Genomic DNA, 14,043 nt, shown 5'->3' on the forward strand with positions numbered 1-14,043 from the left:
GACGTTTATAGTACTTTTTGAAGTCGAAGCCCCAAAATTTTGTGAAATTTTCTTTGACTATTACAAATATGACCTAATAAGTAATCTATTAAAAAAGAAATATGATGTAATTATTATTTATAACGCCAAAAACAAAATCATAATGTTTCCGTTTGATCGCAGACGTTTATCGTACTTTTTGAAGTCGAAGCCCCAAAATTTTGTGAAATTTTCTTTGACTATTACAAATATGACCTAATAAGTAATCTATTAAAAAAGAAATATGATGTAATTATTATTTATAACGCCAAAAACAAAATCATAATGTTTACGTTTGATCGCAGACGTTTATAGTACTTTTTGAAGTCGAAGCCCCAAAATTTTGTGAAATTTTCTTTGACTATTACAAATATGACCTAATAAGTAATCTATTAAAAAAGAAATATGATGTAATTATTATTTATAACGCCAAAAACAAAATCATAATGTTTACGTTTGATCGCAGACGTTTATAGTACTTTTTGAAGTCGAAGCCCCAAAATTTTGTGAAATTTTCTTTGACTATTACAAATATGACCTAATAAGTAATCTATTAAAAAAGAAATATGATGTAATTATTATTTATAACGCCAAAAACAAAATCATAATGTTTCCGTTTGATCGCAGACGTTTATCGTACTTTTTGAAGTCGAAGCCCCAAAATTTTGTGAAATTTTCTTTGACTATTACAAATATGACCTAATAAGTAATCTATTAAAAAAGAAATATGATGTAATTATTATTTATAACGCCAAAAACAAAATCATAATGTTTACGTTTGATCGCAGACGTTTATAGTACTTTTTGAAGTCGAAGTCCCAAAATTTTGTCAAATTTTCTTTGACTATTACAAATATCACCTAATAAGTAATCTATTAAAAAAGAAATATGATGTAATTATTATTTATAACGCCAAAAACAAAATCATAATGTTTCCGTTTGATCGCAGACGTTTATCGTACTTTTTGAAGTCGAAGCCCCAAAATTTTGTCAATTTTTTCTTGATTATTACAAATATCACCTAAAATCACCCAAAATATTTTCTCATTTTTTTCAACTATTGGTTATATAATCTTCACGATTGTTTTGTACGTCATAAAAAATACTTGCAACACAATTTCTTTAGTTGAAGAAAATTTGAAAAAACTTTGGGGCTTCGATTTCAAAACGAACCTGCATCGAGCGCACTCTGGTTCGAGCGCACAGATTATATAGGAGGGTGCATCGAGCGCACATTTGCAGGTATAAAGACAGTACCTTTAATCCCTGTATTTAGCTTTACCGTAAATAAAAGAATAGCCTAACCTAACCAAAAATGGACTCATTCTAATTTTTTCAATCAATTTTTCTTCAATATTTTATATAATATTAAACATTTTGCTGATTTTCGAAAATCTTAGATATTACTGATGGTTTTTCGTTTTGTCTTAATTATAATAATTAATCGAAAGTTCGTATGTTTGCCCATTTCTAGGACTCACTTCGGCAGATCAATTTTCTTGTGCGCTCGTTGAACTCCACCACATAACATGTTCAATATTCAATTTTTGGTTGTAAGACATTTTTTAGCAAAAGTTTAGTTCATTGTGGAAAAAACGATTCGTGGTAGAAATCCGTGAATAACTTCACACGGGTCAAATATCAATAGTTAAGTTTTTCGCTAAATTGTTAATTCATCCAATTTATTGAAAGTGCTTGCAGTTAAAGAAGAGGTCAAGTACTTTAATATATTTACAAGGATTGAGATAAATAACTCTAATAATATATGCCATTTGACCTTAACAATGATTCAAAATATAATTTAATACGGGCAGCTTAACTTGTCGTCGAATGATTAAAAACAATTTTCCACTATGGAATGGAAACAGCCGTAAAAAGTAGATAATCGTGAATTAGAATGAGAATAAGATGAAACTAGGCAAAGTGACAAAAAATGTTTTGGATAAAAATAACTGGGCGCCTCAATTTTTTAGTTCATATATCTCGCACAACTAAATAAACAATTTAAAAAAATTAAACTGATTCACGAGAAGAACAAAAACAATAATTATTTTCCTAATTCTTCTTCTTCTTCATAAAGTTAATGGTCACAGGTCAAAAAACCATTCTAAAGATCAGTAAATTGAAGTATGAACTGTTGTAACATCCTCCCTATTCGCCAGACATCGACCCTTCTCACTTCTGGCCGTTCTACCTCTACTCTAACATATCTAATTCCTTTTCCTATCTATTCGCTCTTTGTGCTTTAGTTAATTTACCATGTTGTAATTGAGAGACTTATTTTAGAACTCGGAGAACCCAATAGTTGTATACCTAAGTTTCTATGTAATGGGGGTGTCCTATATCTTTTAGGATGATCCCAGCGTACCAAATGTTAACCTCGTCGATCTACTAAGTTGGAATTTCTGGTGATATTCATACTGTTACGATATTACATTGTTTGACGCGCGTTTAGATAACCAAGTTATCGTCTTCAGAGACTGTTGACAAACAGTGTTGATGTAGTGGTGATGTAAACAGTGTATTCAGTTGATTTACCAGGTTTTATATAGCTACTCACCTCTAACTTTTTTTGTCGATGTCTTCTTCTGTGATTGTTATAACTTTAGTTCATAATGTGGACCATTATTTTATCAATAGTGTCCAATTCTTCCAGAATATCATGCTATTATTTTTTTTACAAATCTTAAGTTGCCCACTTATTTTTATTCCTCTCTAATATTGAAAGACACCCTCTAGAGTTTTCTTGAAAATTTTTTAATGATATTGTCTTTTAATCCAGTTCGGTTTATGTTTGCATCTTTTAGTGCACATGAATAACCAAACAGACCTTTTAGATCTAACAGAAATCTAAAAAACTGATATAACTGATTTGGAATCAATAATAAACTGAATCAATTTGAAACGCGAACACGGAACTAATAATTTTGAACAGTTTGGTTTTTATATGCATTTAATTAAAGTTCTTTAAAAATAGTAAGTGCTCTATATTCCAAGTTTGAAATTTATATATATTTTCAAGATATCTCCATACCGGGAAAATATATCGAAATGCGATCTTCGCCGTTGTGTTGTGGTTTCCGCTTTTCGATCTACTTCAATAATCCCTGATTAAAACTTCATCAGTTTAGTTAATATTTTATAAAAATAACTTGATATTTAAATCAAAAGTAGTTCCCTCTAGCGTTTATGTGTTTTATAAGATAACTACTTTTAATACTTTTAACCAGCCCCAAGACATCTCTATAAAATTGGCTGGTCCAAACCAAAAAATATACTAGGCTTCTGAGGTGCTATTTAGATGTCAAAATCAAATATTATGTGCGTTTATAGTTTTCGAAAGATTTCAAAAAAAGGTCTGCCAGAATCGGCGATCAAGTTGGAATTTCTGGAACCGTTGGCGATATTTATACTGTTTACACTGTTCACACCACTGCTACACCAACACTCACGATTACAATGTCTGAAGCGCGTTTCGATAACAAAGTTATCGTCTTCAGAGACTGAAACTGTTTACCCAATTATGAGTGTTGGTGTACTGATAGTGTAAACACTATATTCAGTTTGGCGATCCCTATGTAAATGAAAATAATTTCGCGCCTTTTGTTCCACAAACAAATTAAGAGGTTATGAGGTGCAACTGATTGTTAGTAGTCCATATTGAACATTTAACCATCAAAAATTCGTTAAATGACTTTTGCTTCGATGACTTCACTCAAATTAGTGACGGGTGCTTGCGATGCAAAGAGTTTATCACTGACGAAAACGAAAACATTAAAAAAGTCATCAAAATAATATCGGATTCAGATGGATGAGACCCTACAGATATGAAAGGAACGTGTTGGACTCCTCGGGATTAATATTTGGCTATGCGTAAGCTTTGTTCAAAGTGGGTGCCACGCGAAGTCACAATCGATCAAAAACAACAACTAATTGATTCCGAGGAGTTGTTGGAGCTTTTAATCGTAATAAACCCGAATTTTTGGGTCGATATGTGACAATGGATGAAAGATGTGTAAGCGACAGTCAACCGTATGGACTCCACGTGATGAATCGACAAGAAAGCATGGAAAGACGCAAAAAAATATTGAGATTCGAGCTGCTTCCGCATCCACCGTAATCTCCAGATTAGCGACCTTCCTCCAAAGAATGCTCGCAGGACACAAATTTTGCACCATGATGAGATTATCGCCTATTTTTAACCTATCGATAAATGGCCGCTAATTGTTGTATTGCCATCGAAAGCATTTTCTACACATACTGCAAGCTCGAACATTTACGATCCATACGGATCACAAACCTTCAACTTTCGCCTTTCAACAGAAACTTGAAAAGGTTTCTCCTCGGCAAACGCGCCACCTTATCGGCCAATTAATTACGAACAACTTAGTTGCCAAAACAGTCGCGTATCGAAGAAATCGAAGGACCGATCGACTACGGCGAGCTAGCAGCTTCTTTCTTCTTCTTTGAAACTGAAACAAATACAGATGCCGAGAACGAAAATACTGATTTACTGCGACACGTCAACAGCAAAATCTCGCTCGTACCTCACACGAGCTTTCACCTTTTGCAGCTACTCCGAAGCACGTCTCCCAGAGGTGCGTCTGATAAAGAAAGTTTGCCGCGAGTGGGCACAAGCTTGCGACGAGTGCCAGCGATCAAAAGATACTAGAAACGTGCATCCACCTTCGGCAAGACTCGAGCACGCTGTCAGAGAGAAAAATTTACTGTTTGACCTGTGTAGCTGACCAGTAGGTATCTCAATGATGAATCAAAAAGACGAGACGGTTGCTCACGCCTTCTGAGAAATCTGGAGGTTCAAACCATACGAAATGTTATTAGGACACCCACGCGGCTATCCGGGGAATTCTAGGAGACCGGGTAGTGAACTAGCGGAGTTTATCAAGGAACTACGCCGGTATTTCAACCTCCTACGACCAACACCTATCAAGCGACATGGCACACGGATACCGTTCGTCTGTCAAGATCTGGCCACAGCAGAACACGTTTTTCTTGTCGCGCAAGCCTTACGACAGACATAATGATTAAACGAGAGTAAAAAATTCGGCCCCCATCCTTGCAAACAGTGGTGAACCCATAAGGTTTGGTTATGAAGTATGGTGCCTAAATACCTCCTTCAGGTACTTATAAATTTTGAAGTTTATTAGTCAGTACCGAACCTTCAAAATGAAAAGATTTTGGCAAAAGCTACAACCTCTTGATTTCATTTTTAGATGAATTGCCTGGTCATATAAATAAATTACCTTATCACGTAGTGAAAGGGGGTATTTGGGTACTGGAACCATTCGGAAAAGACTTTAAGTTGCCATCAAATGAATAAGATGGGTCGCGGAAATGTTCGAGGTTATTGAACGAAAAGAGAAAACTTCCTTTATCAAAATACGCGGAAAAGTATTTAGGGCAATATATTGCCTCTAGTTTCTTTACTCTATCTTTATAAAACTTGCCCAAGCTACAGATTTATTGTGAAAAATTTCACTTAATTTTAATTATTTCTCGATACTTTTACAAAAGTAGACGACTAGTCAACGAATGCAATAAATTTCAGACGATTCAGAACTTGTAGGAGCTGTAATGTTTACATTAAACGTATAGATATGTATGTAGACACATATTACCAGATAGCGATACATAAATTTTTCGACTGTTTACATTAGCAAAACTTACTCTCTAACACAAATATCGAGCAATAAATGTCAGATGTAAACGTATCTTTAGAGTGGACATTGATGCGCTTGAATAAAAAAAATGTCTTTATACAAATTTTAACAAATGGTTTTAAGGAAAACATGTAATAAGTTTTGTTTTTGGAATGATTCTGCCTCTCAAATTCTTATGTGTTAAATTGGAACACGGATAACTGATCATTCTGATTAAGTGTCTTGATAATTTGTAATATAATCTAGTATAGTTCTTCCAATATCAATTGCAGAAGACAATTATGCGAGAAACAAGCAATATTTCATAAAAATGCACTCATTTTTTATTTCTTTATTTATTTAATATCGCATCAACTGCAAGGTTATTAGCGATATGTTAGTTATTGTTCAATCAGAGCGACTATGGTGTTTGGGAAGTTGTTAGGCTAGACTTTCGTTTTTGTACTTCTGACAGTTCAACACTAAGTGTTGATTTTTGAAGCTGTTTTTCCATGGTTGGACAGATGGTTTTACAGATTTTAATATCGACTGCGATCTGTTCCACTCGCTTTTCCACCGGCACTGTACTTTTGTTTTGATTGTCCCTTTATAATCGTTTGTTATCACTTCGCTTACAATTGTTGCTTCTTTGTTATCTGCTACTTCTTTGACACATTTGTCTGCTTTTTCCTTTCCTGGGATGTCTGTAGGGTGTTCGGGAAAGAGTTGTTGAATGGTTTGTATCGAGCTCATGGAGTCTGTAATTATGGCTATTCTATTGTATTGATTTCTTCTAGCCTATAATATGGCATAGAGTTCTCCAGTGTGGACGCTGTTAGGTGAAGATAGTTCTACAGTTCTACAGCCAGAAAACTATTATACTTATGGCAATAACCGAATTGTCAAGGATAGTTCGATGAAGACAAGATTATTTGCGTCAAATAAAGGACTGCCCAGGTTCTAATAGACACATAATTCATCTAGATGAAACATGGTTGGACAGTCACGATGTAGTATTGGGTTGACAATAGTAAAAATTGCTGTTTGAATGGGCCATGTTCTAAAGGGAAACGCATTATAATAGTACACGCTGGAAACAAAGTCGGTTTCGTGCCTTATACTTTATAAATATCTGCTAAAAAAAATTAAAAACTGTGCAGCTAATTATCCTGAAGCTCAAATAATAGCATTTAATTCTAAAAAAATATTCCTAATCTTGTCAGCGATCGTAAAAAAGGTTTTTGCTTTGAAATTTCGTACAAAAAGAGCTCAGTTCACGACTGGTACCCTGTTTAAACCAAACTCCCTTATAGGCAGATATATTTTACTCGTCTATTTACGTTTTATAATTTAATATCCAGTCAATAAGGTATAATAATGATTCGATTGCCTTTTAACAAATACTTTCTCGTCTAAGATATATTTTTAAAAGTATTTATAATAATAATAAATTTATGAAATGAGGTATCTACGCCTATGGTAGATCAAACAAGATTGAAGGCAAAGTTTTTTATAATCTGCAGATGATATTGGAAGAACTGTATGTAATAAACATAATTGGAATTAATAAAAATTAATGCAATTGTTGAAAACGTAAAAAAGAAAATGGTCTAAATATTTGACGTCGATTTTAATGTTTATGTTTGTCACTATTACAAATCGATATAGCAGATAAGTGTAGTAAAATTTTTATGTCATTACATCAATAAAGAACTTGTTTTTCCAATTAATAGAGTTTAATAAATTTTTTTCAAGAGATTAATTCAAAAATCGGGACGTCCGAAACTTTTTAAAATAAACGGGACTTGATCATCGTACTTTAAAGATATCCCCTCAATGTTTTGTATTTCTCTATGGAAACAAAGATGAATACAATCCTAAGCCGATTCCAAGGAACGCTTACGTCGGACGGAATACATTCAAGATATACAGGGTGTTTCCTCGACTCACCCCTTTCCATGATATCGCCCTTAAAAGTTGGGATATTTTTGTCTAATTTCAATAATTTTAGAAACTTGAAATTATGTAATTTTCGTGCGCTCGCAAAGGACAAACTACGGGGATTTTTTTCAATATTCCTGTTACATTATACGGGGGTGTAATTATCAACCGTTACTTGATTTCATGTCAATATTTTAATATTTTTATACTTTCGCGGTTCCCTCGTTTTTTGGTTCTAGAAAATCGAAAAATCATCCAATTTCGATGATTTTTTTTAAATCTTCGTTTTTTCGATTTGCGAAAAAACTTATGGGAATAAAAAAAATTAAAACTTATATTGGTTAGGATAGGTTAGGATAGGTTAGGTTAGGTTAGGTTAGGTTAGATTAGATTAGGTTAGGTTAGGTTAGGTTAGGTTAGGTTAGGTTAAGTTAGGTTACGATATGTTTCGTAAGGTTACGTTAGGTTAGGTTAGATTAGGTCAAGTTACGTTAGGTTAGGTTAGATTAGGTTAGGTTAGGTTGGGGGGGTGTGCTAAAAAATCAGAACGAATCTTCACATTTGGTCTGCTTTTCAAACACACACACATACATTCCGCCACTCGTCCTACTCCCAATAATCTTTAACAGTCAACCTTAGTAAGATACCATTTTTTTAATGGTGAAAATTTTCAATTTTACAAAGTTAACTTTTAATTTTGTGCACTTGATCACAATAAGTGATTTTAAGAATGTTTTTGTTCATATAACTTTAATGATTACTTGATAAAGACGATTATATGTGAGAAAAGGTCAATTTTGTTACAATTTTTAATTGTAAAAACATGATAAATCAACATTTTGGTATATATTTTTTTTAATTTGTTCGTTTTTTTGTGTAGATTATGAAAAAAAATATAACAAGTTCATTAGATTATTTGGAAAAAAGTTATCAACAATTATACGTGAATGAGTGCATTTTCATGAACATTTTAAGCCCTGAAGCCAATATAAGTTTCAATTTTTTCTTATTCCCATCATTTTTTTCGTAAATCCGCCGTAAAAACGAAGATTAAATGAAATCGGAGGATTTTTCGATTTTCTAGAGCCAAAAAACGCGAAAATATAAAATTACTAAAATTGTTTTTTCACTATGAAGTTTCACAATTTATAATAAAATTATAACTTGAAATCCTTGTTTTTTTTTAATATCATGTATTCCAACTTGTTTTCCCAAAAACAATAGCTGCAGAGAAAAAAATAAACACCATAATTTATAATAAAAAATAATGAATATTATTCAAACTTCGCCCACTCATAAATCTTCTCAAGAAACTTTATTGATAACTTTCCTGTATTTTAATTTCTTAACTACGATGAATCTTTGATGAAAATTTATTCACCAACTTGAACCTTGAAAGCATTTGAAAGAAAGGGGACATTTGGGTACTGGAGCTTCGAAAAGATAGAATTCCAAAAGGTTTCAAATTACCATCACATGAATAAATGAAGAAAAAGGAACATTTCGAAGCAAAATAGAAAGAAAAACCGGAGTTGGATAGACAACAGTGTGGTTGCAGTTGCAACAAATTCTTTGGGAGAATCTCCAATCAAGCTTGTGAAGAGATATTCCCACAGCTATCAAATATCTCCATCTACAATAAAAATATGATAGGTTGGATCAAGATATAAATCAGTACCGTATATCGATCAGAAATAAGAAATAATGTCAGGGCCGGATTAAGATTTATAAGGCCCGGGGTTAAAATAATGACGGGTCCCCTTAAGGAATTCGAAAACCCGGAAAAATTCACAAAATAATATCATTACGTTAGATTTGTGGTATCAACACATCAAAAAATACAAAATGATTTCAAAATGATGAGGCCCTCTTGGACCTGGGGCCCGGGGCTATAGCCCCCCCAAGCCCCTAGCTTAATCCAGCCCTGAATAATGTAGATCAATACAAACAAAATCACAGGGAGAAAAATCACTAAATTGGAATTCAAAAAAAGAATCGTCAAACATATCTGACGGGATACAAAACAGTGAAATCTGAAAGTCCAACAGCTCCGTCATCGAATAGGTCATCCCGAGTTTTGGAAGGCATTTGATACCACAGAACTGATTTATTTGAGGAAGTGGACGAAGGTGAGTGAATGGTTGATGTAAAAGTGTTTCATACAAAAAAAAATGATTACGTACCATATGAGATAAAGAAAATGATCATTATAATAAATACGATCAAATGTTTTACAATTAAAATAAAAAACTGCTTAATTCTTGCTGATTTTAACCCTGTATATAAACATCACCCCCAAAGAAATAGTGTAACATATATGTCACACCCCCCTTATCACTAAAGCGTAGTAACATTTTTTTAAGATTATTCTGGCTTATTGAATCAAGAAATTTTGAGAAATCTCAAATTTTTGATGAAAAATCATTTTCGTCTGGTGGGTTATCCCTGTATATCCATGAGTAAACGAAGCTATTAAATATTAAATACGCTATAGAAATTTATTTAATACCGAGAATCTAAATCTTTTCTCTGATAAGTTGAATTTTCAGTTGTTAGAAACTAAAAATTTATTTTTAGATAAACAAAGGTTCGAAGATAATTTTAAAGTGCTTTCTATTCGTTTAGAAATATTAATATCTAAATAGATATTCACACAATTCGCACCTTCAACCCCCTAATTTTTAAATTGGAATTATATTCTGGTGTAAGTTTTGCATTTTTATCACAATAAATAAAAAAGATAGGGGAGAGTACGATTTCCGTGGCGCCGCGATTTAAAATCGAAAACGAAGAATGGAACTTTTTGATATCTCGCCTCGTTTTCGAGATATCGATACTTAAAGTTATAATCAAACGTTAGTTCCAAATTCGCTTTATTGAACAGATGGCGTTCAATACTTCGTTTCAAATGAATATTGTATCACTTCAAATTAAATATGATTCTTGTAATTCAATAAACAAAATATTTTTTTATTTAATTTCTATATTATTTACCCTGATACTCCAAAATTATATTGAAAAAAAAAGATTTTTATACCAAAATTAGCCAGTTTTGAAAATTTTCATCACTTTGTTTTTCATAAAGAATTGTCGGTTATTTTTCATTATTTATGAAATAAAAAAAATATTTAATGATAGTTTGAAGATTTAATTAGTAATTTAATGTAAAAAGTGCTTTAAAAAGTTATTTATTTTCGTTTGTTTTATAATTGAAAAGCCAGACTACTGTATTATTTCACAATTATCTTGGAAAAGTTCTCTAGCAATCATTTTTGCATCTTTTATCATATTTTTAACTACAAAATCAACCGAATAAGAAAAATAACTGTAAAAAATCGTTCCAAATCTATCCATTTCGAATTTATCTACCCCCAATCTCCCCTTTCCAAACTCACCCGTTCCTCGTGGCCAGTGGCTTTTGGGCAGACCAGGGTCCGCGGTCATGGGGCGAGGGGGCGAAGCCCCCCATAAAAATAATAATAAAATAAAACTAAAATAATCCTCACACAAAGAAAAATTTTTTTAGGCAATTTCGGCTGTAGAAAATTCACGATTTTTGAACTTTTTACACTCAAAGTGCACCACGAGAAGGTTAGGTTAGGTTAGGTTATGTTAGGTTAGGTTAGGTTGATATATACAAATATTGAATAAAAATAAATTTTTCCAGCTTCAAGTATCGATATCTCTAAAACGAAGCGTTATATCAAAAAATTGTATTCTTCATTTTCGGCTTATTTTGGATCGATTTACAAAATGGCATAGTCTAATCCAGACGCTACGGAAATCGTAGTCGTGTCGGACTATTTAAAATCATTAAAAAGAACGTTTAAATTTAAAAAAATAAATTTAAAAACATTCAATGCAAAAATTTTTGTTAAATATTAAAATATATTCTCCGTGATGGCTACCATTTCGTGACGGATATTTTTTAATTGTGCCAGGTAAGTCTGTTAACGTAAACCTTAGATTTGATATAACACTCCCATAAAAAAGTCCATATATGTTAATTCGGGACTACGTAGAGGCCAACAACTTATGTTGCCTCTTATATATAGGGTCAATTTAATACGAGCAATCGAATTTTGTCGCATAAATTTAGAAACACCCTGCATATCCATGAGTAAACGAAGCTATTAAATATTAAATGATTTGCGCATGTTTATACTATATGTATATTTATAATTCGCGCTGTTAACACCAATAAAATCAGTTTCTTATCTATGACGCTATAGAAATTCATTTAATAACGAGAATCTAAATCTTTTCTCTGATAAGTTAAATTTTCAGTTGTTAAAAACTACGAAAATTATTTTCAGATAAACAAAGGTTGGAAGATAATTTTAAAGTGCTTCCTATTCGTTTTGAAATATTAATATATAAATAGATATTCGCACAAATCGATCTTGACCTACCTAAAAGTAACAATAAAATTCCAACGGTGCGAAATTGAATAATGAAATATTAAAAAAAAATCAGAATATTATTTCAAGTAACAAAAAATTCCGCCGGAGATAAAGTGCGGTAGGTTAGCGAAACATCGAACTGGGCGTCACCCCGTGAGAGTTTCTCAAATTAAATGTATTTTGAAATTAATAGAAAGGGCGTTGAATAAATTTATATCGCATTAAAATGTTTGGTAAGAGAAATAGGTACCTATTTAAAATAGAATAATCACAGTTTCATGGGAAAATATCACTGAACAATAACACCGGGAATTGATAACACAATTTATATTCGAGTTCACATAGAACACTAATTTTAATTTTTAGACGACGTCCGATACTCGATTATCAACGTTTACCCGATATAAAGTCACTAAAGGCGTTAGCGTTAAATATAATCGAATTAGTGGTTAGATATCGAAATCGTTTGTCGATCCGAGTCTCTCATATCGGGTGTAACAGACCCTCCGAATGCGATAAAACCATACGTTACAATCGGTCCGCGTGTGTTTGCTTTTGGAATAGAAATAATGATGAAACTGGTGGGGTATGCACTGCCGGTGTTAACCATGTTGCCGAGAGTAGTTACATTTCCGTACAAGCAAATCGATATTCAGCCCGATACCAATCATTTCATTAATACGTCAAAATTAAATAATTTACTGACATTATTTGAAGTTAACCTCGTAGTTTTTGGTTATTATTTAGTTTAGGTTGCATACGCCCGATTTTCTTCAAATTTTAGTATTTTATACAGTTTTTCATATTTAAAAAAATATACGACGATATATTGGACAATTCTTAGGTCTCTAGACCTTTAAAAAATGTTTCTTCTTGCTCTGCAAACACAGCTTTCATTACCTCATCGTTACCGAAGAAAATTTACGACCTTTTAAACTTTTTTTCAGTTGAGGAAAGATATGATAATCGGACGGAGCCAAATCTGGTGAATAAGGGGGGTGTTCTAGTAATTCAAACCCTAAATCACGAATTTTCAGTGTGCAGGAGCGTTGTCCTGCAAAAAAACACTTTCAAATAGCTTTCCGCGTCTTTTCTCTTTAATTTTTTACCCGTAGAGTGGTCAGTAATGTCGAATAGTAATCTCCAATTATTTTTCTATCTTTATCCAAAAAATCAATCATGATTACTCCATGGCGATCCCAACAAACTGAAGCAAGAACTTTTCCAGCAGTTTTTTGGACACGAGGTCTTGTAGAACCAGAGTGTCGACATTCCATCGATTGTTGCTTTGTTTCTGGATCATAGAAATGTGTCCAAGTCTCATCTATAGTAACAAATCGGTTTAAGACGTCTACATCGTTTTCAAATCGGGTAAAGATCGAACGCGATGCTTCTACCCATGCAACATTCATTTGGGGATTCATTTTGCAGCAATTTTCTACCTTCATCCAAAAAATTAAACATGATTACTCCATGGCGATCCCAAAAAACTGAAGCAAGAACTTTTCCAGCAGTTTTTTGAACACGAAACTTCTTAGGTTTTGGAGAACCAGAGTGTCGCCATTCCATCGATTGTTGTTTTATTTCTGGATCGTAGAAATGAACCCAAGTCTCATCCATAGTAACAAATCGGTTTAAGACGTCTACATCGTTTTCAAATCGAGTAAAGATCGAACGCGATGCTTCTACCCATGCAACATTCATTTGGGGATTCATTTTGCAGCAATTTTCTACCTTTATCCAAAAAATTAAACATGATTACTCCATGGCGATCCCAAAAAACTGAAGCAAGAACTTTTCCAGCAGTTTTTTGAACACGAAACTTCTTAGGTTTTGGAGAACCAGAGTGTCGCCATTCCATCGATTGTTGTTTTATTTCTGGATCGTAGAAATGAACCCAAGTCTCATCCATAGTAACAAATCGGTTTAAGACGTCTACATCGTTTTCAAATCGAGTAAAGATCGAACGCGATGCTTCTACCCATGCAACATTCATTTGGGGATTTATTTTGCAGCAATTT

General features: G+C 32.9%; 1 protein-coding gene across 3 annotated transcripts in view; it reads right to left on the minus strand.

Moving 5' to 3' along the window:
- LOC130441231 (guanine nucleotide-binding protein G(o) subunit alpha) overlaps nucleotides 1-14,043 on the minus strand; it is a 112,994-nt gene that overhangs the window by 85,817 nt on the left and 13,134 nt on the right. Inside the window, exon 1 of one of the 3 annotated variants that reach the window (XM_056774812.1) lies at nucleotides 12,273-12,585. The exons of 1 other annotated variant lie outside the window; for it this stretch is intronic. The gene's annotated coding sequence lies outside the window, so the exon portion shown is untranslated. Of the gene's footprint in view, nucleotides 1-12,031; nucleotides 12,586-14,043 lie in introns of those variants that run through there. One more of the 3 variants, XM_056774813.1, reaches the window with a different exon arrangement.

This window comes from Diorhabda sublineata, chromosome 3 (assembly GCF_026230105.1).
Source record: "Diorhabda sublineata isolate icDioSubl1.1 chromosome 3, icDioSubl1.1, whole genome shotgun sequence".
NCBI classification, from domain to species: Eukaryota; Metazoa; Arthropoda; class Insecta; order Coleoptera; family Chrysomelidae; genus Diorhabda; species Diorhabda sublineata.